General features: G+C 48.6%; 1 protein-coding gene across 1 annotated transcript in view; it reads right to left on the bottom strand.

Annotated features, from left to right (window-relative positions):
• SPAG5 (sperm associated antigen 5) overlaps positions 1 to 25884 on the bottom strand; it is a 374185-nt gene that overhangs the window by 141262 nt on the left and 207039 nt on the right. The gene's annotated exons all lie outside the window — the stretch shown is intronic.

Below are 25884 nucleotides of genomic sequence, written 5' to 3'. Positions count from 1 at the left end.
GCCCTGGCATTGTCTGATTGAATGTGCACTGGACAGCCCTGAAGGTATTCTGTCCAGTGGACTAGGCAAAGCCTGATCGCTCTCAGCTCCAGAACATTGATCTTTAACCTGGATTCTTCCAGGGACCAGACTCCTTGAGCAGAAAGCTTGCCGAGAACACCTTCCCACCCGGAAAGACTGGCATCCGTTGTCACAACTGTCCAATATAGGGGGGAGGAAGATTTTTCCTAGTTTGAGCGCCGGGGACCGAAGCCACCATATCAGGGACCCCCTGGATCTGGTTGTCCAGGGAATTTGGATCTTTCTTCCATTTGAGAAGGCTTTCTTTCTGGAGGATTCTCGTGTGGAACTGGAGTTTTAGGAGTTTGTCCGGGGGAAGAAACACCCTGGCTGAGTCCAAAGCCAGGCCCAGATAATCCAGTCTCATGGAAGGGACCAGGGACGACTTCTGAATCCACCCTTACTCCTCCAGAGTTCTCATGGTGACCTCCAAGTTTGTCACCAGCGCCGTGGGAGACTCTGCACGGAGAAGCTGATCGTCCAGGTAACCCAGGACCGATATCCCCTCTGGCGTAACACCACCAGAACCAGAGCCAAGACCTTTGTGAAGACCCGAGGAGCAGAAGCGAGACCAAAAGGGTAACGCCACAAACTGATAGTGATCCTCTCCCACGGCAAAGCGGAGAAACCGTTGATGTCCTGCACATATTGGGATGTGAAGGTAGGCATCTTTGATGTCTATGGAGGGCAGTAAATTCCCCTGATGTAGGGAAGCCACCACCGTACGAACGGATTCCATCTTGAATTTTTGAACCCGCACTAAGCAATTCATTGCCTTTAGGTCCAGAATACGACACACTTTGCCTTCTTTCTTAGGGACCGAAAACAGGTTTGAGTAAAAGCCCTGAAATCACAACCGGAACTATTACTCCTTGTTGTAACAGGTCCTGCACCGACCCAAAGAGAGCCTGTAAGCAATCCGGGAACAGTCACACATTGGAAGGGAAGTGTACCCACTTGTCTTGTATCCGGGATAGACACAGGTCCGGGAACCAGCAAAGACGTCCCCCACACCAGTTATGGGTGAAGGCGCACCTTCAGGCCGAAGGGGTCTTATTCGCCGGTCTGGAGAAAACCGATTTCTGTTTGCCAGACCAGGGTTCACTTGGAGCCACCCGAGGGGGCCTTGAAGGCCTTTGATCCCTTATCACTTGAACCTGAGGGATGAAAAAAAACTGTGTGCAGAAATGGAGGGACCCCGTCTACGACGGCGGTCCTTACCCTTGTTAGCCTGTGGGAGAAAGGTACTTTTACCCCCCTGTACTTTTACCCCCTATAAGACCCTTTGATAATGCCATCAAGGGTAGCCCCAAACAGGGGGTCACCTTGAAAAGGTAGATCAGACAAGGGCTTTTTGGAAGTCTAATCCGCAGGCCAGCATTTTAGCCAAAGTATACGCCGAACCACCACTGCCGACACCAACAGTTGCGCTAATAGTGGAGCCACATCCAGCGAGGCATCCCAAAAAAATTGCAGCCCCTGAATCAACTGGTCCACCAGTTTCCCAAAGACAGGGGGGAGATGTTCCCACTCCAGGTCACAGTGAAGTAACTTAGCCCATTCAGTCAAGGTTTGTGACACAAGGGCATCAGTCAAGGTTTGTGACACAAGGGCATCAGTCAAGGTTTGTGACACAAGGGCAATAGTAAAACACCAGTCTGAGACTCCGCCTTTCTATCCGCTAGATCCTTAAAGGACGGGGAATCCTCCACTGGAATCATGGTAGCTTTATTCAGGAGGTGGCACTATCCACTTCTTTATAAGGGACTCCTCAAAGGGGTAGCATCTAGCAATCCGCTTAGGCACCCCAGGGGGACGCTTTGGGAGGTCCCACTTTTTTTTGACCTTGTTGTCAAAATACGCGGGAAAGGGGAAAACCTTTGCCGCTCTGGATGGCTTGCGAGTGCCAAACATAACTTGCGCCTCAGTCGCAGCTGCGTCCTCCATTTTAGGGGCTCACGCACAGATACAACTAGTGCGTCCACCAGCGCCTTTTCTTGCGGAGTGGCAGAGGGAGAGGTTTTATCCTCACTATGAGAGAAGACAGGGTTTGAGGCAGTAGACCCGACAGGGAGATTCATGTCTGCGGTGGCTGAATCAGATTCAGAATCTGACCCTTCAGTTGAGACAGGGGTAGGCGGGGGGCATTTTTTTGCTACTTTGCCCCTTAAAGGCCGCCTCCACCCGGGACACAAAAGATTTCAGGACCCCCAATAGTACATCTATGGATGGCTGGAATCCGGAGGGCCCTGCGGCCTCCGAGAAGCGGTCAGGTGGTGAAACGTGTTCCACAGGGTCCATGTCGCACCAGGGGAACCTGCAGAAAAAGTTTAAAAACCACTTTTTTTTTTTTAGAAACATCCCACCGCGCTAAAGCGCCCCCAAGAGGTCAGGAACAAAGCACTGAAGACCCTCAGCAGAGAGAGAGAACCCCCCCCCCCCCCAACTCACCACCCACACCAGAGATGCACCAGGAAGGCCCAGGATGTCTGTACAGCACGTGTATGCAGCGATCTTGATCAGAAGAAAAAAACTTCAGCACTAGGGAAAAGGGAGGGGCTCCACCGCCAAAAAATGCCTCTAGGGACTCCAAAAACATGGCCACCATTGATTTTCAACGTGGATCCACCGCAAAATGGCCGCCGGGCTACAGAAACCTGGCACGCCGATACTATGTAGCACAAGAAAATGGCGGCCCGTGCGGCCTGCTGAGCTTCTGGGGTCCCCCTAGGGGACCCCCAAGTCTCCTGGGCGGGATCGACAGGATGGGGGGCCCTGGTAGTGACAGGTGAGTCCCACCTGCACGATCGATCATCTGGTCGCTGGTGGTGCACCCCCCCGCCCCATCATCGGCATTACGCCCGATTCCAAGCCCCCAGGGTTAGCTGCAAGCGCTCCATACCCCCAGTAGGTAAAAGGGGGGAGGGGGGCGTGACAGGAAAAAGGGGAATCCCAGGGGTCCGACTGATCTAGGAAGGGGCCCGTGTCCAGCCCAAAACCCACCAGGGGGAGAGGGGGGAGCAATTACTCACCATACCTGGAGGAGGCGGACGCCATCTCCTGACAGAACCCCTCTCCACCAAAGTGGGGGGGCTGTCAACCAATAGGAACGCTGAAACTCTGGGCTTAGACCCGGTCGTGTGCGACCTTAACTCGCAGGGCCATTCCCCATCCGGTGGAACTATGTCGAGGCCAACCTAGCGCGGAGCTGGGGTCCGCGCGCGCTTGCTGGCCGGCTGGGGTGACCACTGGATCTATATATCCAGCCCGTCGCCCAGATCCAGCTTAGTTGCTTGTAAAAAATTGAGAAAAAAAAAAAAAAACTGCCTAGAAAAAAACTTTTTGCCAGGACCACAGATCCCAGCAAGGATCTAGGGCCTAACTCCTGACTAGGCAGATTAAAACTGGCATCCTATAGCAAAGAGGGGGGGGGGGGGGGTTGTATACCTCCTGGGACTGCCCATAGGCGTAACCAGAACTTTTTTTTCTGCCTAGTGTCCTACTCCTGCAGGGGGTAACACTACTGTTATGAAGAACAGACTGCGATAGAGAAATTTACTTTTTGTCTTTTGGATGCTACCGTTACTGCCATTAGGCCCTCCACCCGTGCAAAAAAAAAAAAAAAAAATGGATTTTTGTAAGAACTTACCGTAAAATCCTTTTCTCTGAAGTTCGATAGACGCAGCTCTCAATCATAGACTCTTAGGGTTATGCTCCTCCTTCTAGTGATAGTCACTAAGCGGAAAAAAAAACAAACTTGTCCACGTCTATGGGGGCTTTCCCAACAGGCATTACCCCTCAGGCTCTGCTATACTCAAACAGTCGTGTTGCAAGCAGTGTCGGCAAAAAAACCCATAACTCAAAAGTAGAGGGGCGGGTGCTGCGTCTGTCGATAAACTTCAGAGACAAGGATTTTATGGTAAGCTCTTACAAAAATCCAGTTTTCTCTATCGTTCGACAGACGCAGCTTTCCTTAATCATAGACTTATAGGAATGTCCCAAAGCAGTCAAAAACATGAGGGGTGGGAACAAGAGAGGAACAAAAAACCTGAATGCCCCAATGGCCAAAGGTAGTCAACCAGGTAAAACAGAGCTCAACCAGGAACAACTGGAGCTCCCCCGGGAAAAAAGGAACCCTCAAAGAGAAAACAAAAAAAATGGATTTTTGTAAAATCTTACCGTAAAATCCTTTTCTCTTAGCTCATTGACAGACGTAGTCCTCGGTGATACACCACCTTCGGGTTATGTTGCCTCCACAGGAGCAGGACTAGACAGGAAATTAAAAAGCTCTGGCCACACCCTAGGGGCAGTCCCAGAGGGTATATCCTCTCTCTCTCTCTGCCTCAGCAAATCAGTTATGTGAAAAAGCAGTCTTTAGAGATTTTAACCCAACCCAACTCAAAAAAACAGAGGGGCGGGGACTACGTCTGTCAATGAGCTAAGAGAAAAGGATTTTACGGTAAGATTTTACAAAAATCCATTTTTCTCTAGCGCTCATTGACAGACGTAGTCCTCGGTGATACACCACCTTCGGGACGTCCCAGAGCAGTATCACAACTGAGGGGTGGGAAAATGAAATCAAATCCCAATCTAGAAGGCCCAACCGGTGCCAACTAGAAGTTTACAATGCTCATCCTTAATGATGAGACTCAACAAAAGAGAAAAAAAAATTTTTTCTTTTTTTTTTTTTTTTCAAACAGAAAAAAACCCACGAGGTAGACCACCGGTCTCCTCAAATTGCGGCCTGCAAAACCTTGCGGCCAAATGAGGCATCCGCCGATGCCGTCACATCAATTTTATAGAATTTTGTAAAGGTATGTACCGACGACCAGGTGGCCGCCTTACATACCTGGACCACTGACGCCTGATGGCGAAAGGCCCAGGAAGTACTGAGCGCTCGAGTGGAGTGCGCCCTAACAGGGAACGGAGGACTCTGACCCTTAATAGAATAAGCCTGTACCACCGTTTGTCTAATCCATTTGGCAATGGTCGCGGCAGATGCAGGCAAACCCTTTCTGGGGCCATCCGTGATCACAAAAAGTGAATCCGTCTTACGGAATGATTCCGTAGCTTTCAGGTATACCCTGATTGCCCGAACCACATCTAAGGAATGCAACGCATGTTCCCGATGATGCTTGGGCTGAGGACACAAGGAAGGTAGTACAATATCTTCATTCAGATGAAAATCTGAAACCACCTTAGGAAGAAAAGATGGCTTAGGATGAAGTACTACCTTATCCCTATGAATCACTAGGTATGGGGACTGGCATGATAATGCAGCCAGTTCTGACACCCTGCGAGCAGAAGTAATAGCCACCAAGAAGACCACCTTCTGGGATAAAGTAAGCAAGGGAATCTCCCTGATGTTTTCAAAGGGAGGTTTCTGTAGAACCGACAAAACCAAATTAAGATCCCAGGGCGGTAAGGGCGCGCGGACTGGAGGAGCCAGGTGCCGCACCCCCTGGATGAAATTCCGCACCAAGGATTTGGTAGCTAAAGGTTTCTGAAAGAAGATTGCTAATGCTGAAACTTGACCCTTGATGGTGCTCAAGGCTAGCTTCTGCTCAACCCCTTGTTGCAAAAAGGCCAATATTCGAGACACCGAATAGGTACGTGGAGGAAATCCTAAAGATTCGCACCACGCAATATAAGTCTTCCATGTGTGATAATAGACTTTGCTGGAAGTCGCTTTCCTTGCTTTAATAAGGGTAGGAATGACTGAAGTAGACAAACCTCTGTCCTTCAGTACTTGGGTCTCAATGGCCAGGCCATTAAAACCAGCGACTGTAAAGCACGAAGGTAAATTGGTCCTTGAGACCACAGACACTCCCTGAGACGAAGTTCCCACGGAACGTTTGCGACTAACATGTCCAAGTCGGCCAGGCCGGCTTGAGGAGGCCAGCCTAGAATTTCTAGGACCACTGGCGCTGATTGGATCTGAACCAGGCGTCCCTAGAGCTATCTGGCCCCGACCATCCGAGAAAGTCTGGTCGTTTTCTGTTTCCACACATTTATCAGATACCTGATGGTTATCAGGAAAGGTGATCTTTTCTGGTTGAACCTCAGGGACCGAAGTCACCCGACTAGAGGCTACTTGGCCTATCTGGTCAATCAGATCCGATTCCTGTGAGGTATCGGGACTAATCTTAGGAAAAGGTAAAGGAAAAGATCTATTCAGGGAACGGTAACTACCGCTTCCTGTGGTACTTAAATGTTGGAAGGGAAGAATCGCACCGGTAGTAGTGGTTGATGCTCGATCTAATGTCCTGAATACCGGTGAAAACGTCCCCCCACCCTGAAACCGGGTGGGGGCGCACCTTCAGGCTGTGTACTCCTTTACTTCGGGTTTGGCTGGGTTGGTCCTCTGCTTGTCCGACCAGCCCTTCTTGAACCCTCCTGGAGGAGTCTTGCCTTTCCCGGGAGTACCAGCCGAGCGCCCTTTATGGGCGGTAAAGAAAGGTCCTCGCTTGTTGCGAGGTCCCTTAGCTTTTGCAGCCTGTGGCAAAAAAGTGCTCTTGCCCCCAGTGGCATCCTTAATGATTTCATCTAGGTTGGCCCCAAATAGACTATTCCCCTGAAAAGGGAGATTGGTCAAGGTCTTTTTGGAACCTAGGTCAGCTGACCAGCATTTTAACCACAGCACACGTCTGAGGATCACTGCTAACTTAGATGCATGCCCTAACAAGGGAGTAGTGTCCAAGGCTGCGTCACAGATAAACCGTAGCCCTTGTATGATCTGTTCCATCAAATCAGATGTCTCCTGGGGAATATCTTTTCCCCTAAGATCTTGGCGTACCATTTTCGCCCATTCCGTAAGTGTCTGGGAAACTAGACCAATAACAATTACTGGTCTAAATGCTGACCCTATCAGAGAAAAGATAGTGCGGGACTCTGCTTCTATCTTTCGATCCACCGGATCCTTAAAGGACGAAGTGTCCTCCACTGGAATAACCGTGGCTTTATTCAGCCTGGAAATAGGTGGATCCACGACTGGTGGTACCGTCCATTTCTTAATGATGGATTCCTCAAACGGATAGCGTCTAGCAATACGCTTGGAAATAGTAAAGGTACGTTTAGAATGCTCCCATTCTCCTTTAATCTGATTACCAAAACATTTAGGTACAGGAAAAGCCTTCGCCGTCTTGATGGGCTTATTAGTCCCAAAAGGCCTCTCTGTTTCAGTTGCCTCTGCCGGTAAAGCCTCAAGTTTTAAGGTTTCTTGCACTGCCACAACTAGTGCGTCCACCAATGCTTCTTCCTGAATTATAGCAAGAGAAGAAGCGTCCTCCTCACTGTCTGAGGGGGCTTTACCTGGGATAACAGCCCTTGCAGAGGAACCTGCAACTGCCGTGACCATCTCTGAATCTGAGTCAGAGGTGTCAGATAGTATAGGGGTAGGCGGGGGTCGCTTCCTTGACCCCCGTCCCTGACAGGCCGCCTCCACCCGAGCCACCATAGACTCCAAAATTGCTGTAAATGACTCTATACTCTGTGCACCGGCGGGTCCCGAGGCCCCCTCGAGGGAAACAGGTGGGGGAATATGTGTGGCAGGGTCCATAATAACTCCAGTTACTTCCTGGATAATATAATTCAAAAGTAAAGAAAAAAACTTTTTTTTTTTTTTTTTTCTTTTCTGACCCCCAGCGCCACAAAAAGCCCCTTAGTGTTACCTGCTAGGGATCCCTATCGATCGAGAGAGAGAGAGATAGACCCCCAGGCTCACTACTTGATGCTCAGAGTTAAACTGCAACAGCTTACAGCGCTGTCTTGACAAACAGGAAGTCTTTTGGCTGGCTGCCCAGGAAGAAAGGAGGCGGCTCCGCCCCTCTGCACGCCTTCCGGCGCCTCCCCCAAGCTCCACGAGGTGTGGGATCACCTCAAACATGGCCGCCCCCATGCTGGAGACACGAGGCTACGCCAAAATGGCGGCTCGTGCGATCCAGCAAAAAAAATGGCGGCGGCCTATACTGAATAGCGGTGTGCTGCAGGGCACACAACACTCTCTCTGCATGGGGATATGGCGTGGTTGGCGGTACCGGCCCTGGCGGACCGCATGGCCGTTCGGGAGGCCTGCTAATAGCTGGAGATCTGATTTGGAAGGCAGTCTACATGTCCGTGGCTTCTGACTGGTAGGTAGCTTATACTTAACCCATAAGATTCCCAGAATGCCACAGATTACATCTTTTAAACATGTATACAATAGATTGTTAGCTCCCAAACCAAGCCTCCTGGCTTTTGCACACATAAAATCACACTCAAAATAGGAGGATTTGTGACATGTTATAGGATAGAAAGGACTCTGACTCTTTCTTACCATACAGAGAGGGGCCCGCGTTCACCACAAAACCCGTCAGGGAAAAAGGGGGAACATACTACTCACCATACCGGAACCAGGCGGGCACCAACTCCTGACAGTACCCCTCTCCACCGGGGCGGGAGGGCTGTCGACCGATACGGACGCCGTGACTCATGGTCTTTGGCGTTTCAGCGAGACGTTTAACTCGCGGGTTCAGTCCTTTTAATGGGACTTTGTCGCGGCCGACCCAGCGCGGAGCTATGGCCTGCACGCGCTCGTAGGCTGAACTGGGGTGACCACCGGATCTCAACATCCAGCCCGTCGCCCAGTTCAGCTTTCTTGCTTGAAGATCTCACAGGAACACTGGAGAAAAAAAAAGCTGTCTAAAAATCCTTTAAGAAAAAAATTCTTGCCAGGACCTTAAGATCCCAGCAAGGTATCTAGGTCCTTACTCCTAACTAGACAGAAAATAACTGATTTGCTGAGGCAGAGAGAGAGAGGATATACCCTCTGGGACTGCCCCTAGGGTGTGGCCAGAGCTTTTTAATTTCCTGTCTAGTCCTGCTCCTGTGGAGGCAACATAACCCGAAGGTGGTGTATCACCGAGGACTACGTCTGTCAATGAGCGCTAGAGAAATTGGATTTTTGTAAGAACTTACTGTAAAATCCTTTTCTCTGAGTCCTCTGACAGACGCAGCTCTCAAAGCTTCTTCACTAATGGGTAATGCTCGCTCTACAGGAGGAGACTAGGCAGTGAAAAGCTTTCACTCGACACGCCTATGGGGGCTGTCCCTCACGACATTACCCCAGACACACTGTGCTCTAAAATCAGTTTCGTAGCAAGCAGTGAAAGAAGACACAACCAACCTCAAGATAGAGGGGCGGGAGCTGCGTCCGTCAGAGGACTAAGAGAAAAAGATTTTACGGTAAGTTCTTACAAAAATCCAATTTTCGCTTACGTCCTCCGACAGATGCAGCTCTCAATGATTCTACACTAATGGGAAGTCCCAAAGCAGTGTAGGCATGAGGAGTGGGAAGAACGCAACCAAAAACTGTAACGCATTTCCAAGGCTAAGAACGTAGCCAACTGGGCAACAAAAAGCTCAACCAACACCAACAGGAGCTTACCCCAAAACAAAAAATTCCTGATGCCTGATGGCGAAAAGCCCAAGAGGTACTCAGCGCTCTAGTAGAATGCGCCCTCACAGGGAAAGGAGGCACCTGACCCTTTAACGAATAGGCCTGAACAATAGTCTGTCTGATCCACTTTGATATGGTTGCAGCAGACGCAGCCGAACCCTTATGAGGTCCCTCAGGAAGGACAAACATAGAATCAGAAGTCCGGAAGGACTCCGGGCTGACAGGTAGACCCTCAAAGAGATGCCCTAACCACATCCAGAGAATGTAAAGCAAATTCCTTGGGATGCTTGGGCTTAGCACAGAGCGAAGGTAAAACAATATCTTCATTGAGGTGGAAAGATGACACCACCTTAGGGAGAAAAGACTGGTTAGGACGCAGAACAACCTTATCCCTGTGAACGATCAGATAAGGTGAACGGCAGGACAGAGCCGCCAACTGAGACACCCTGCGAGCAGAGGTGATAGCCACCAAAAAGGCAACCTTCTGAGACAACAAAAGCAGAGAAATTTCCCTGATATTTTCAAACCTCTCTACCTTTTTGTTTGGACAAGATGCAAACAGATCCATCTCTGGAGTTTCCCCATCAGGCACACAGGAGGCGAAAAACCTCCAGATGCAGGGACCATTCCCCCTGATCCAGAACCTGACGACTCAGGCAATCTGCCTGCCAGTTCTTCACTCCTGGGATGTGAACTGCGGAGAGCCAGAACATTTGCCTCGGCCCAAGTCAGAATCTCGGCCATTTCCTTGGCTGCCCGGCCACTGTTGGTGCCCCCTTGGTGATTGATGTAAGCCACCGCTCTGGCACTGTTGGATTGCACCAGAACTAGAAGACCATGCAGCCGAGGCGTCCAATGGAGCAGGCAGAGTTTGATCGCCCTGAGCTCCAGGACATTAGTAAAGACGATTCCTCCGGCAACCATGTTCCTTTGGCACAAAGGGTGTCCAGCACTCCAGCCCAGCCTGATAGGCTGGCATCCATGGTGAACACCGTCCACAACAGTGGCAGAAACGATCTGCCCTGGCTCAGAGCGGGCGACTGAAGCAACCATGAGAGCTCCGACCTCGTTAGACGGCTTAGAAATATCATCCTGTCTCTGCTTGTAGAGGCTGGGTGTGAAATTGGGCAAACGGGACCGCCTTGAAGGCCGACACCATCAGCCCCAGGGACCTCATACACGTCCGCAGGGAGGAGAGATCGTTGTCCCTCAGGATCCTGATCTTGCCCTGCAAGGTCTGGAGTTTTTCCTGTGGAAGAAAGACCCTCGCTTAAGAGAAGTCTAAAACCATGCCCAGGTAACTCAGACGGAAGTTGATGGTCCACCCAAACTCCTGAAGCGTCTGAACCATGAAGGTCAGGTCGCCTGACAGGGTGGCACAAGAGCTCGCCCTTAACAGGAGATCGTCCAGATAATAGAGTACCGCAATCCCCTTTATGCGTAACAAAGCCAGCACAGGAGCCAAAACCTTGGTGAAGACTCTGGGAGCGAACGCTAGACCAAAGGGTAATGCCACAAATTGAGTGTTCCTCCGCCACCGTGAAACGGAGATACCGCTGATGACCCTCATAAATATGTGCAGATTTTAAAATCGATGGAGGCCAGAAAATCCACTTGATTTAAAGATGCCACCACCGACCAAATGGATTCCATCCGAAACTTCTGCACCCGCACAAAGCGGTTCAGTAAAAACCTTGAAACCTGTCCTGTTGAGGAACCGGGATGATTACGCCCTGTGCAAGGAGATCCTGCATTACCTCCCTGAGATCTGTCAAACGATCCGGAGACAGACGGAGATTTGATGAAAAGAACCTGTCTGCTGGGCGAGATCGAAATTCGATCTTGTACAATGTACAAATAAGTTTGTGAACCCATTTGTCTGGAATCAGAGACGTCCAGGGTTCTCGAAAGGAACGCAGACGTCCCCCCATCCCTGAACAGGGTGAGGGTGTCCCTTCATGCAGAGGAAAACTTGTCCGCCGCACCGGACTGGCCGGCCTTGGGCTTACCCGATCAAGCCTTCTTGTTTCCTCCGGAGGCACCGAACGGTTTGCCTTTTTCCTGCGCCCCTGAGGCACGAAAAAGCCCCCAGTGAGCATTGAAGGAAGGCCCCGATTGCTGCGAGGTGCCTTACCTTTTGCGGATTGAGGGAGAAGAGTACATAACATGGACTTTTTTAAATGGATGTTCCCACCCAACTCCTATAGAGTTCTGAAAGTAACCTCCAGGTTACCCAACAGGACCGAATGAGAGTCCGCTCTCAACAGGAGACTGTCCAGTACTGCAATCCCCCTCCTGCGCAAAATGCTAGCACCAAAGCCAGAACCTTGGTAAACACCCTGGGAGCGGAGGCGAGACCAAAGGGTAACACCACAAATTGATAATGCTGCTCCGCTGGTGTCCAGTGGAGGTAGGGATGTGTAGATATGCGTCCTTGATATCTATGGAAGCCAAGAAGTCCCCCTACCGTACGGATGGACTCCATCCGAATCCTCTGTACCAGCGCAAAATGGTTCAGGGATGATCTAGGATGGGATGCACCTTGCCTTCTTTTCTGGGCACAGTGAACAGATTGGAATAAAATCCTTGAAAACGTTCCAGGGCCAGAAATGGCACAATCACCCCTTGTGAAAGCAAACCGTGTACCGCCTCGCGCAAGTCCCTTAACCTGGCCGGGGACAATTGAAGATTGGACATGAAGAACAGGTCCTGAGGACGAGACCAGAATTCGATTTTGTATCTGGAACGGATCAATTCGTGAACCCATTTGTCCTGAATCAAGGAAGTACAGGGTTCCTGAAAGAATCGAAGACGTCCCCCCACCCCAGATTCGGGTGAGGGCGCCCCTTCATGCAGACGAGGGAAGTCTGCGGGTCCGGGTTTGCCGCCCTTGGACTTACCAGACCATTGCTTCTTGGGCCCTCCAGAAGATCTAAACGGCTTACCTTTTTCTTGAGACCTTGAGGTACGAAAAATAAATTTATGAGTAAAGGAAGCTGCTTGTTCTTACCCCCCATGATGCCCTTGATCAACTCATCCAGAGAGGCTCAAAATATATTCTTCCCTGTAAAAGAAAGATCAGCAATAGCTTTTTTGGAAGCCTGGTCAGCCGACCAGCATTTTAGCGAGATCATGCACCTAATGGCAACCCCTCTGCTGACATCCTGGCCACCAATAAGGCCAAGTCCAGGGACGTATCACACATGAAATCAGGGCCTGGACTAACTGGTCCAACAGCTCCAGAACCGCAGGGGGAAGCTGTGTAGTTTCCAAAGTACTCTTCAGTAACTTCCCCCATTCAGCAGAAGTCTGCACCACGAGAATGTTCACAAAGTTAGCTTTTAACATGTGATCGGGTACTTCATGGACATGACGGGATAAGGATTCCACCTGTCTATCCACAGGATCTGAAAAGATTGGAGACTCTTCCACTGGCACCAGCACCAGAGTCGTTTTATTCAACCTGGCCACCGGGGAATCCACTTTCAGTGGGACAGCCCACCTGTTGGCCATCGCCTCCGCAAAGGGATAGCGGCGTGCAAAACGCTTAGGTACCACCATGTGCTTGATGCGTCGCCATTATTCATCCACAATAGAGTGAAACAAGTCAGGACAAGGGAATACTTTCCCCGATTTGCGATGCGATATTTGCTGGATGCAGGAAGAGGAAGAAGCTCTGACTCCTACACCGAAAAAAACGTGCTGCATGCCAGTCCCGCCCCCTCTTATCCCTGACTTTAGACAGAACAAATTGTTTTGAGTATAGCAGAACCTGAGGGGTTATACCTGTTGGGACAGCCCCCATAGGCGTGGAGAAGTTTTATTTCTGCCTAGTGACTATCCCTGAGAGGAGCATAACCCTATGTGTCTATGGTTAAGGAGAGCTGCGTCTATCGATGAACGATAGAGAAAATGGCATTTTTGACTTACAGTAAAATCCATTTCTCGAAGGTTTATTGACGGACACAGCTCCTGATTCTTCTTAACCATTGGGTTATACTGCCCCTACAGGAGTAGGACAGTAGGAAGTAAAACGCTTGACTACGCCTATGGGCAGTCCCAGGGGGTATACACCCACTGTAAGACAACAAGAGAACCGCGCACCAACCTTGTGCATTACCACTAAAAAGTTTATTAAAATCAAATGGGTAGCGTACAATATACTCACAAACATAAGATATGTACAAACATGTAGAAAATGGGAACCGCTCACCTCCAGAACACTTCTCTACTGCTGGGTAGCGTGAAGGCGTCCACAAAAACCTGATATGACTTACGCGTTGCGAGGGAGAACCCTCTTCCTCAGAGCCAAATTTGCCTCTCTGAGGAAGAGGGTTCACCCTCGAAACGCGTAAGCCAAACCAGGTTTTTGCCGACGCCATCACGCTAACCAACAGTAGAGAATTGTTCTGGAGGCGATCGGTTCCCATTTCCTACATGTTTGTACATATCTTATGCTACCCATTTGATAATAAACTTTTTAGTGGTAATGCACAAGGTTGGTGCGCCCTTCTCTTGTTATCGTCTTACAGCGTTTTTTGGATACCCTTGGTCCTGAAGGCACATGTGCTTAAAAACCCACCAAGAACATTCACCTTCCCGCATACCACTTGAGCGCAGGAGAGATACTGTTTTTTTTTTTTTATATACACCCACTCTCAGCTATAGGCAATCAGTTTTGTTACAAGCAGTGTCAGAAGAATTACAACTCCACAGAGTGGTGGGTGCCGTGTCCGTCACTGAACATCAGAGAAATGGATTTTACAGTAAGTCAAAAAAAACTTTCTTTTTCGTTCATTGACAGACAAAGCTCCTGATTCTTTTTTACCATTGGGGTGTCCATGTGGAGAAGGGATTGAAGATCTGTTTATGTGTGCAAGAATCCTTTAGAGCAGTGTTTCTCAACTCCGGTCCTCAGGGCACACTAACAGGCCAGGTTTGGAAGATATCTGAAATACATCACAGGTGATATCATTTGCTGCTCAGTGATTGCAGTATTCTAGTCTGCATCTCCCTAAATACTTAAAATCTGGCCTGTTAAGTGAAGGACCGGAGTGAAGAAACCCTGCTTTAGAGACTGCACTGAAGCCTGTTGGTGCATGGGACTTTATATGCGATTTCTTCACTCATTGCTGTTGCACTTTTTATTTATTCACTTATCGTTAATGCACTTTATATTTATCAATTGCATTAGCACCTTTTTTCATATATTTATTAATATTTGTCAATGGTTCACTATATTTGATCAATTATATTACACTAAGTGCACTTTAGATGAGCGCGGCTCTGTACACCTTAATAGGTGTATTTATACCACTCCGGGTATATGCATGGCGGAGAGGGCTGGAACAAAATTTTCTGCCCATATTAAGATCTCAGCCACCTCCCGTGTCGCCAGGACACTTGTGGTGCCCCCTTGATGATTGACGTAAACCACGGCCATGGCATTGTCTGATTAAACCCGAACTGGACAATCCTGCAGACGATTTGTCCAGTGACTTAAGCAAAACTTTATCGCTCTGAGTTGCAGAATATTGATCGGAAGTCTGGGCTCTTTCAGAGTCCAGGTCCCCTGGACACACAGCTTTCCGAGTACTTTGCGCCCCCTCCATTCCTACAGTAAAGCGAGGAAAACACTGGTGTCCAGCGTAAATAGAGATGCAGATATGCATCCTCAATATCAATAGAGGCCAATAAGTCCCCTTGGTGTAGGAATGCAACTACCGTGCAAATGGACTCCATTCAAAACCTCTGTACCCGAACAAAGCAATTCAGAGCCTTGAGGTCCAGAATTGGGACGCACTTTCCCTTCTTTCCTGGGAACAGTAAACCGGTTTGAATAAAACCCTTGAAAGCATTCCTGAGAGGGAACATGCACAAACACCCTTTGCGACAGCAGATCTTGTACTGCCTCTCGTAGATCCCTTAACCAATCTGAAGATAGGCGTAGATTGGACGGGAAGAATCTGTCCGACAGTCAGGACCTGAATTAGATATTGTAAACCAATCGGAGCAGCTCGTGGGCCCATTTGTCCTGAATCAAAGCGGTTTCTGGTTTCGGACAGAAAGCAAAGATGTCCCCCCCACCCCAGATACGGGTGAGGGCGTCCTTTTAAGCAGACGGAGATTTGTCCACAGATCTGGAGGGGCCTGTTCTTGGCTTACCCGACCACGTCTTCTAGGAACATCCTAATGACCTAAATAGCTTACGTCCTTTCTCCTGCCCTAAAATGCACGAAGTGGCTGCCTGTGTGCTGAAAAATAAGGGCCCCATCTATTACGCGATTACTTGCCCTTAGCAGATAGAGGAAGAAGATTACTCTTCCCATCTGAGTCCTTTGAGCAGTTCATCCAACAAAGACCCAAATAGGCATTCCCCCGTAAAGGGGAGATCTGATAGAGCCTTTTTAGAAGCCTGGTCCGCAGAGCAGCTTTTTAGCCACACCATGTGCGGTTACCATTATTGCGTTAGAACAACTCCACTGACTTGCGACAATTTTGTCACAGTAGGTGGGAAAAGGGAGTACCTTTTCCGCTTTAGGGGATCAGCGGACCCCAAAGGAGACCGGCACCCCCCACCCCATGTTAAAATTTTCTGCACCAATACAATCAGTACATCCACCTGCGCCCTTGCAGTAAAAAAAAAAAGGGTCACCCTCACCGCAGAGCACCCGAAGTGCGTGGACGCAGACCCAGTTGAGTCGCTTTATGCCAAGCTCAACCTGAGAACATAACAAGCAGGGTAGGTCGGCGACCACAGTCCCGCAAGGAGACACCGGCTAAAATTCCACAAAAGGACCCCTATTACCCCACCATAATGGACATAGCGCCCTATAAAGGGGGAGGGGGCCCGCCGCTATGCAGATGCGCACGCAGAGTAACCACGCACAATGCCCCCACGGCGCCCACCGCTTAAGGGGGCGCCAGGCAGTCCAAATGTTTACCAACCTGAGGGAGGGGGGTGAAGAAGGGCAGACGCCCATCCACTGCTCTATCACCCAGGTCAGTAACTCAAACAGCCTGGTCAACAGCTTGGTCAGCAGCTCAGACAGCCAGCCGCGAGTAGACTGCAAAGCCGCAGCCTAAATTTGGGGCCCGATGCGGTCGAGAGTCCCCCATCAGCTCTGTCAGCCTGATCAGCAGCTCAAACAGCCTGGTCAGTCGCCTACAGTTTAGTTATATTCCCTCAGACAGCCAACTCTGCCAGCCGCCAGTAGGCTGCAAGCAGCAGCCTCAATTTTAGGCACGATCCCGCCGCGTGAGGCATCTGCCGGTCAGCTCGTTCAGGAACGCAGTCTGCTTGGTTACACCCCTGGAGCATTTCCAGAGGGTATACCATCACTTCCTGCTGTAGGACTCCAGTTTGTAACAAGCAGTGTCAGAAGAACATTAAGACAAAAATCCATTTTTGTTTCGTTCACTGAGACAAAGCAGTGTCAACATGAGAGGTGGGAAAAAACACAGCAAATGCACAATTCCCAACAAAGCTAAACATAGCCAACCAGGTAACAGGAGCTCAACTTAGGAAGAACTGGAACTCCCCACCAGGAAAATTTTTCACCCTCAAGAAGAGCCTGCAAAACTTTGCGGCCAAACGTTGCATCCGAAGATGCAATTACATCCACCTTTTAAAATGTTGTGAATGTGTGACGACCACGTAGCTGCCTTGCACTCCTGAACCACTGACGCCTGATGACGGAAGGCCCAAGAGGCACTACGAGCCCCCGTAGAATGCGCTTTAACAGGAAAAGGAGGAACTTGACCCTTAGTGGAATAGGCCTGCACCACCGTCTGCCTCATCAACTTAGTAGCAGCAGATGCGGCCTGCCCCTTACGAGGTCCATCCCTAACAAACAAAGAATCAGATTTTCTAATCGGTTTAGTCAACGCCAGGTACACTCGAATCGCCCTTACCACATCTGGAATGTAAGGCAATTTTCTTAGGATGTTTAGGCTTGGCACATAGGGACGCAACACAATGTCTTCATTCAAATTAAACCCGAGACAACCTTAGGAAGGAAGAACTGACAGGGCCGCAACATCACTTTGTCCTGATGAATCACCAAGTAAGGTGACCGACAGGATAACGCAGCCAACTCTGACACGTGACGAGCGGAAGTAACAGCTACTAAGAAAGTCACTTTCAGCGACCGAGTGAACAGAATTATTTCTGAAATATTTTTAAAAGTAGAGTTTTGAATCACCGACAGAACTAAATTGAGATCCCATGGAGGTACCAGGGAATCGCACCGTAGTAGCCAGATAGGGAACTCCATGCAAAAAAGTGTGAACCAAGGACTTAGCCGCCAACGGCCTTTGGAAAAAAAATAGCCAAGGCGTAAATCTGGCCCTTGATGGTGCCCAGAGCCAAACGTTGTTCTACACGCAATTGTAGAAACTCCAACAGGCGAGACACAGAAAAGGTGCAGGGAAAAACCCCCTGCGACTCACACCAAGTAAAGTATGCCTTACAAACTATGATAAACCTACCTCAAAGTAGATTTCCTAGCCTTCAACAGCGTAGGAATCACCGACTGATTGCCCTCTGTCTTTCAGCACCTGTCTTTCAATGGCCAGGCCGCTAAAGCCAGCGACCGTAAAGCAGGATGGAAGATTGGTCCATGAGACAGAAGATCTTCCCTGAGAGGAAGTTTCCAAGGGACGTCTGCTACCAGCCTTACCAGGCCTGCATACCAAGACTGGCGATGCCAGTCTGGTGCCACCAGAATGACTGGAATTCATTCTACCTCGATTCTGCGTAGCAGTCTCAACAGAAATTGTATTGGAGGAAAGGCGTAAACCACCAGAGCATCTGCAAGAGGATTCCGGGACCTTGACACGAACCTCTGCCCCTTCCTGTTAAGACGGGAAGCCAGCAGGTCCACATTAGGGGTCCCCCATCGAAGACACAGTTAATGAAATACCTCCAGGTGAAGAGACCATTCTCCCGAATCCAACATCTGCCGACTGAGATTGTCCGTTTGCCAATTCTCTACCACCGGAATATGCACAGCAGCGAGGGCCCGGAACATATACATCTGCCCACCTCAAGATGCCAGCCACTTCCCGGGCCACCAGGTCCCTCTTTGTGCCCCCATGATGACGATTGTAATATGCCACAGTCGTAGCATGGTCCAATTTTTCCTGCACAGGGCATCCCTGCAGACGATCTGTCCATTGAGACAGACAAAATTTGGTAACCTGAATTTCCAGGATGTTGATTGGCAACCTGGACTCCTCCAGAGTCCAAACACCTTGGGCCGAACACACTCCCAAGTCACCTCCCCATCTGGACAGACTGGCAATCCATGGCGATTACAGTCCAATCCAGGGGAAGAAAAGATTTTCCCAGACGTAAGGCCGGGGAGCGGAGCCACCATAGGAGAGACTCCCTCGAACCCTGAATCAACAGGATCAGATTGTCCAATGATGTCCATTTGATCAGAATCTCCCTTTGTAAAGGGTCTGGTGTGGAACTGCACAAATGGAACCGCCTCGAAGGTGGAGACCTTCAGACCCAGAACTTGCATGCAAGTCCTGAGCGATGATCGATGGTTGGACAACAGGAGCCGAACAGCATCCTGTAGCTTCAGAAGTTTTGTCTGAGGAAGAAACACGGGGGCTGATGCTGAATCTAGCGTCAGACCCAAGTAGTCCAACTTTGTGGACGGAGACAGTGCAGATTGCTGAAAATTCAGTGTCCACCCGAACTCCTGCAGGGTGCGCACTGTAATGTCCAAGTCGGCTTCAAGAGCAGAGGAAGACTCCGTCTGCCGTAACAAGGCCAATACTGGGGCCAAAAACTTTGTGAACACCCGAGGAGCTGAGGCGACACCGAAGGGTAACGCCACGAATTGAAAGTCCTCCTCGCCCACGGCAAAAGGAAGAAAACGCTGAAGCCTGACATATATTGGAATATGAAGGTAAGCGCCCTTGAGATCAATAGAAGCCAGCAGATCTCCTTGATGAGGGAAAGCTACTACTGTGCAGATGGACTCCATCCGAAATTTCTGAACCTGCACAAAGTGGTTCAGAGCCTTGAGATCCAAGACCAGACGAACCTTGCCTTCCTTCCTGGGACCTGTAAACAGATTTGAATAAAAACCTTGGAAACGTTCCGACTCTGGAAACGGCACAATAACTCCTTGTGCTAACAGGTCCTGCACTGCCCCATAGAGGCCCTGCAGCCGCTCTAGAGACAGGCGTAAATTGGAATGAAAGAACCTTGCTGGAGGCAAGGACTGAAACTCGATCATGTAACTGAACCGAATCAGTTCGTGGACCCATTTGTCCTGAATGGGCAAGGTCCATGGATCCGGAAAGAAGCGAAGATGTCCCTCCACCCCAGGACGCGGGTGAGGGCGCCCCTCCAGGCTGGGGAAGGCTTGTCTGAGCAAGTGCCCGCTTTGGACTTCCCATTCCAGGATCTCTTGGAGCCTCCCACAAAGTTACGAGTGGATCTCAAGCCCTTTTTCCTGAGAACCAGACAGACACAAGGGTTGCTTGTGTCATTACTCCTGACTAGGCAGAAAAAACTGGAGTCCTACAGCAGAAAGGAATGGCATACCCTCTGGGACTGCCCCAGGGGCGCAACAAAAATGTTTCGGTTTCCGCCCAGTCCTACTTCTGAAGAGAGATGGTATAATACCCAATGGTCTGAAGAATTGAAGCTGTGTCAGTGAATCAAAGAGAAATCCCACTTTCTCTTTCATTCATTGACACAGCTCCTGATATTCATAACCATTGTGACGTCCCAAAGCAGAGTTAAACATGAGGGGTGGGAAGAAATTCCCAAGGCTAGCCAACAAGGCAACAGGAGCAAAACCAAAACACTGGAGCCCACCTGAAAAAAGAAAAACAAACACCCCCTCAAAAGGATCAGGTCCTCTTAAACAGCAGCCTGCGAAACTTTGCAGCCAAAAGAAGCATCCGCAGATGCCAACACATCCACTTTATAAAACTTTGTAAAAAGTGTGCACCTTCGACCAGGTGCCTTGACCCGCCCTTGGCCTGAACCACCGTCTGTCTGATTCAACAGACACCTGGCCCTTGATGGTACTCGAGCCCAATTGCTGTTCAAGATCAAGATCTGAGCCTACACAGAAAATAGGCTACAACAAAATAACAGCTTCACAAGGCTCCCAGGAGGGATCCCTGGGCCCAGGCAAGACCCAGAGCAAGAAGAGGGGGTCATGGCAGGAGCCCCCCCCCCCCCCCCACCAGGTACAGCCGCACCGCCCGCCCCCCAGCCGGTCGCCAGTCCACTATACAACCCCAGTATAGGAGGGGGATGGATGACCCACAGTACCATCAGACTCAAGGGGGGGGGGTGTCTAACGGGAAGGAGGAGAACCCGGTGGTCCGAACGTCCCAGGAAGAGGCCCGCGTCCAACCCAAAATCCTCCAGGGGGAATATCCAGGTGGTTGCCTAGTCCAGCAGTTGATTGTAGATCTCACAGAGGAAAAAAACAGGGGAAAAAAAAAAAAAAAAAACAGGGGAAAAAAAAAAAACAGGGGAAAAAAAAAAAAAAAAACAGGGGAAAAAAAAAAAAAAAACAGGGGAAAAAAAAAAAAAAACAGGGGGAAAAAAAAAAAAAAACAGGGGGAAAAAAAAAAACAGGGGAAAAAAAAAAAAAAAAACGGGAAAAAAAAAAAAAAAACAGGGGAAAAAAAAAAACATCTAAAAAGAAAAAATTGCCAGGACCAGAGTTCCCAGCAAGGAACTAGGTCCTTACACCTGACTAGGCAGTAAAAAAAAAAAAACTGGATTTTTGACTTGACGTAAAATCCTTTTCTCAGGTGTTCACTGATGGGCACAGCTGTATATGTTCTTGACCATTGGGTATACTGCCCCTACAGGAATAGGACACTAGGCAGGAAAAAAAATAAAAAATAAATAAAAAAAACTTTTAAAAAAACTTTTTAAAAAAAAATTTATTTAAAGATCAGAGAAAAGGATTTTACAGTAAGACAAAAATCCATATCTTCTTGACCATTGGAATGTCCAAAAGCAAACAGTTAAACATAAGGGGTGGGAAAAAACACAGCAGAAAAGCCAATTCCCCAAGGCTAAACCTAGCCAACAAGGTAACGTGGAGCTCAACCAGGAACAACTGGAGCTCACCTGAAAAATTAAAAAAAAAAAAAAAAAAAAACATACACCCTCAAGAGAACCAAGTTCTCTTAAACAGCAGCCCACAAAACAGCAGCCCACAAAACCTAGCCAACAAGGTAACGTGGAGCTATACCAGGAACAACTGGAGCCCACCTAAAAAATTAAAAAAAAAAAAAAAAAAAACATACACCCTCAATAGAACCAAGTTCTCTTAAACAGCATCCAACAAATCCACTTTATAAAACTTTGTTAAAGTGTGCAGATGACCAGGTGGCTGCCTTGTAAACCTGCATCACTGACACCTGATGACAGAAGGCCCAGGAAGCACTAAGCGCCCGAGTTTAATGTGCCTTAACAGGGAAAGGAGGAACCTGACCCTTGATTAAATAGGCCTGAACTACTGATCCATCTGAAATCAGTCGCAGCTGACAAGGCCAACCCTTTGAGGTCCGTCCGTAAAGACAGTCCGATTTCCTAAAAGCCTCCGTAGCCATCAGGTACACTCTAATGGCCCGAAACAACATCCAGGGAATGCAAGGCTATTTCCTTAGGATGTTTAAGCTTAGGACAAAATGAAGGCAACAGAAGGAAATCCGAAACAACCTTAGGGAAGAACGACCGACAAGGGCGAAGCACCACTATCTCTATGAACCACCAGAAAAAGTAAATGACAGGATAACGCCGCCAGCTCCGACACCCTACACGCAGAAGTAATAGCCACTAAAAGGCTACCTTCTGGGACAGCTTAAGCAGGCGTATCTCCCGAATATTTTAAAAAGGAGGTTTTGGGAGAACCGATAGCACCAAATTGAGTTCGAACGGAAGCAACAGAGATTACACTGGGGGAGCCAAATGGCAAACTCCTTGAATAAAAGTGTGAACCAAGGAATGCGTACCCAAAGGACGTTGAAAAAAGACCGCCGAGGCCGAAACCTGTCCTTTGATGATACCCAAGGCCAGATGCTGCTCGACCCCTTGTTGGAGGAAGGCCAAAATCTGAGCCACCGAAAAGGAGCGATCAGCCGATTTTGACCCCAAGAAGTCTGTGGCATCGGATCCCAAGATCAAGTCACAAGGCTCTGTACCTTCCTGTTGAGGCAAGAGGCCAACAGGTCCAGCTCGGGAGTTTCCCCCAAGTGGCACAAACTGATAAAACACCTCCAGATGAAGAGACCATTCTCCCTGGTCAAACTCCTGATGACTTAGGTAGTCTGCCTGACAATTCTCCACTCCCGGAATATGCATGGCAGACAGAGCAGGAACGAAGCGTTCCGCCCACTTTAGAATGCCGGCTACTTCCCAAGCCGCCAGGACACTTCTTGTGCCCCCTTGGTGATTGACATAAGCCACGGCCATGGCATTATTCGATTGAATCTGTACCAGACACCCCTGAAGGCGATATGTCCAATAAGCCAAAGTCTGATCACCTGGAATTCCAGTATATTGATCGGTAGTCTGGACTCTTCCGGAGATCAGACCCCTGAGCACAATCTCTGCCAAGAATGCCTCCCCGCCATGGCAGGCTGGCATTCGTGGTGACCACCATCCAAGTACTGGGGAAGAAAAGATTATTCCCTGTCGAAGCGCTGGAGAGCAAAGCCATTAGATCAGGGACCCTCTTGTACTCCGGCTCAACAGGGTCAGATTGTCTAGAGACTGTGGATTCTTGTCCCATTTGGCAAGAATCTCTCTTTGCAGAAGTCTCATGTGGAACTGTGCAAACGGAACCGCCTCAAATGTAGACACCATCATGCCTAGAACCCACATGCAAGTCCTGAGAGATAAACGACTGTTGGACAACTGCATCCGAAGCACGTCCTGCAGCTTCTAGAGCCTGTCCAGTGGAAGAAACACCCTGGCTGAAGCTGAGACCAGAGTCAGATCCAGACAGTTTAACTTGGTGGATAGAACTAGAGTAGATTTTCGGAAATTCAAACTCCAAGCGAACTCGTGCAGAGTCCGCACAGTGATCTCCCGGTTGTCTTGTCAGAGCAGTTGGGGGATTCTGCTCATAGAAGGAGATCGTCCAGGTACCCCAGTACCACAATCCCCCTTCGACGCAACAATGCCAACCCCGGGGCCAACACCTTTGTGAAGACCCGAGGAGCAGAGGTGAGACCAAAGGGTAATGCCACAAATTGATAATGCCCCTTGTCCGCGGCAAAACAGAGCAAGCGTTGATGACTGACATATATTGGAATATGAAGGTAAGCGTACTTGATAATCGATAGAAGCCAGAAGATCCCCTTGATGAAGGAATGCCACTACTGTACGAATGGACTCCATTCTGAACTTCTGCACCCGCACAAAGCGGTTTAGAGGTCTAGAATTGGACATACTTTGCCTTCCTTCCTGGGAACTGTATACAGGTTTGAATAAAAACCTTGAAAACGTGCCAAAGACGGAACCGTTAAAATCACTCCTCGTAGAAGCAAGTCTTTCACCGCCCCGAAGAGACCCCACAAGCGGTCCAGGGACAACAGAAACATAAAATAATAGAAGCGAAAAAGATTCCATTTAAAAAGAAAAAAAATGCTAGGACCAGAGATCCCAGCAAAGAACTAGGTCATGCTCCTGACTAGGCAGGAAAAAAACTGAGTGCCTATAGCAGAGAGTGGGAGTATACCCCCTGAGACTGCCCTATAGGCGTAGTAAAGTTTTTTCCTGCCTAGTGTCCTACTCCTGTAGGGGGCAGTGTAACCCAATGGTCAAGAAGATATGGAGCTGTGTCAGTCAATGAACGACAGAGAAAACTGAATACCTATAGCAGAGAGGGGGAGTATACCACCTGGAACTGCCCAAAGGTGTAGTCTAGTTCTTTTTTGCCTAGTGTCGTACTCCTGTAGGGGGCAGTATAACCCAATGGTCAAGAAGATCAAGAGCTGTGTCCATATATGAAAGAAAGAGAAAACTTTTTTGGAGTCCATTAGGGAACATAGGAAGTCTTGGGCTCCATTCACACCAGGCAGATCCGATGGAGTGTGTGCTTTCCCGCATACAACTTGAAAAGTGGCCTATTCATTTCAATGGGCTGCCATACGTATGAGAAACACACAAGGAAGTTAGTGGCCCTTTTGCAAAAAAAAAAAAAAAAAAAACACCACCATACGTTTTGATGTGCGTGTTAGCAGATATATGGGGTGCCATTAAGCACCGCCACATGTCTGCTAAAGGGCAGCGCATTTCTGTTTGTGTCAGGAAAGCATGCAATTTTGTGCGAGTTCCAATCTTAACCTGCTGGTTTATACTCCTTAAACAGGTGGATTAGACCCTGGAAAACGTAAAACCCCTCTTATAACCACACCAGTTTTGTACCTTTTGTACCAAAGCGGTACCATGTCTGTCACGCTATCAATGAATACAAAGCTTGCACGGATTGAGTCGGGGGGGAACTGTGGCTGATGACGTCACACTCTCTGACTCAGCCAGAGGAAGCTTTGAATTCAATACTCAAATACAAATCTGCCTATGAGTTGCTGTGCACAGCTTAGACCAAGGCTATTTTGTTCAGGGTATTAGACAGAAAGTTATCATCTCGCACTCGGAACACAGTGCCATAGGGCATCCGGAAAGTGTTCACAGCACTTTACTTTTTTTCCACATTTTGCTGTTACAGACTTTGTCCAAAATGGATTAAATTCATTATTTTCTAAATTACCTTGCAGGGCACTGAAAGAATATATAAGTATGGTAGAGAACCAAAAATCATTTTGCACTTCAGAGAATGGTGACTTTGTTTACCAGAACTTGGCTCAATATGGACAAAATATTTTCCAAAGCTAATGAAGCAAGTTGTTTAGTTTTAGTGCCAATTTTAGCGCTTAGGATACGTTTTCTTGATGCTTAGTGTTGTGTATTTTTATTGAAATGTATGTGCACCCAGCCTGGGTTTGCCCAATAGGCTCTGTTTTTGTATCTTAAAAATAAAACTGAAATAAAAACCATTTTCAAAAAATAAAAAAATTAAAAATTACCGGTATTATTTTCCTCTAAATTCTACAAACAATACCCTATAATGGCAACATGAAAGAAGTTTGCTTGAAATCTTTGCATATTTATTTAAAATAACGAAAAGATCACACGTACATATGAAGCGCTCTAGACTGGGGCAAAGGTTTATCTTCCAACAGGACAACGCCCCTAAGCACACATCCAAGTTAACAAAGGAGTAGCTACTGAACAACTCTGTTAATGTCCTTGAGTGGCCCAAGCCAGAGCCCCGGCTTGGACCAGATTTAACATCTGTAGAGATCTGAAAATGGCTTCTTTCACA

Source organism: Pelophylax lessonae (genome assembly GCF_965119305.1).
Source record: "Pelophylax lessonae genome assembly, chromosome: 2".
Classification (NCBI taxonomy): domain Eukaryota; kingdom Metazoa; phylum Chordata; class Amphibia; order Anura; family Ranidae; genus Pelophylax; species Pelophylax lessonae.
The sequence above is the reverse complement of the archived record's forward strand: the minus strand, read 5'-3'. Positions and strand labels throughout refer to the sequence as shown.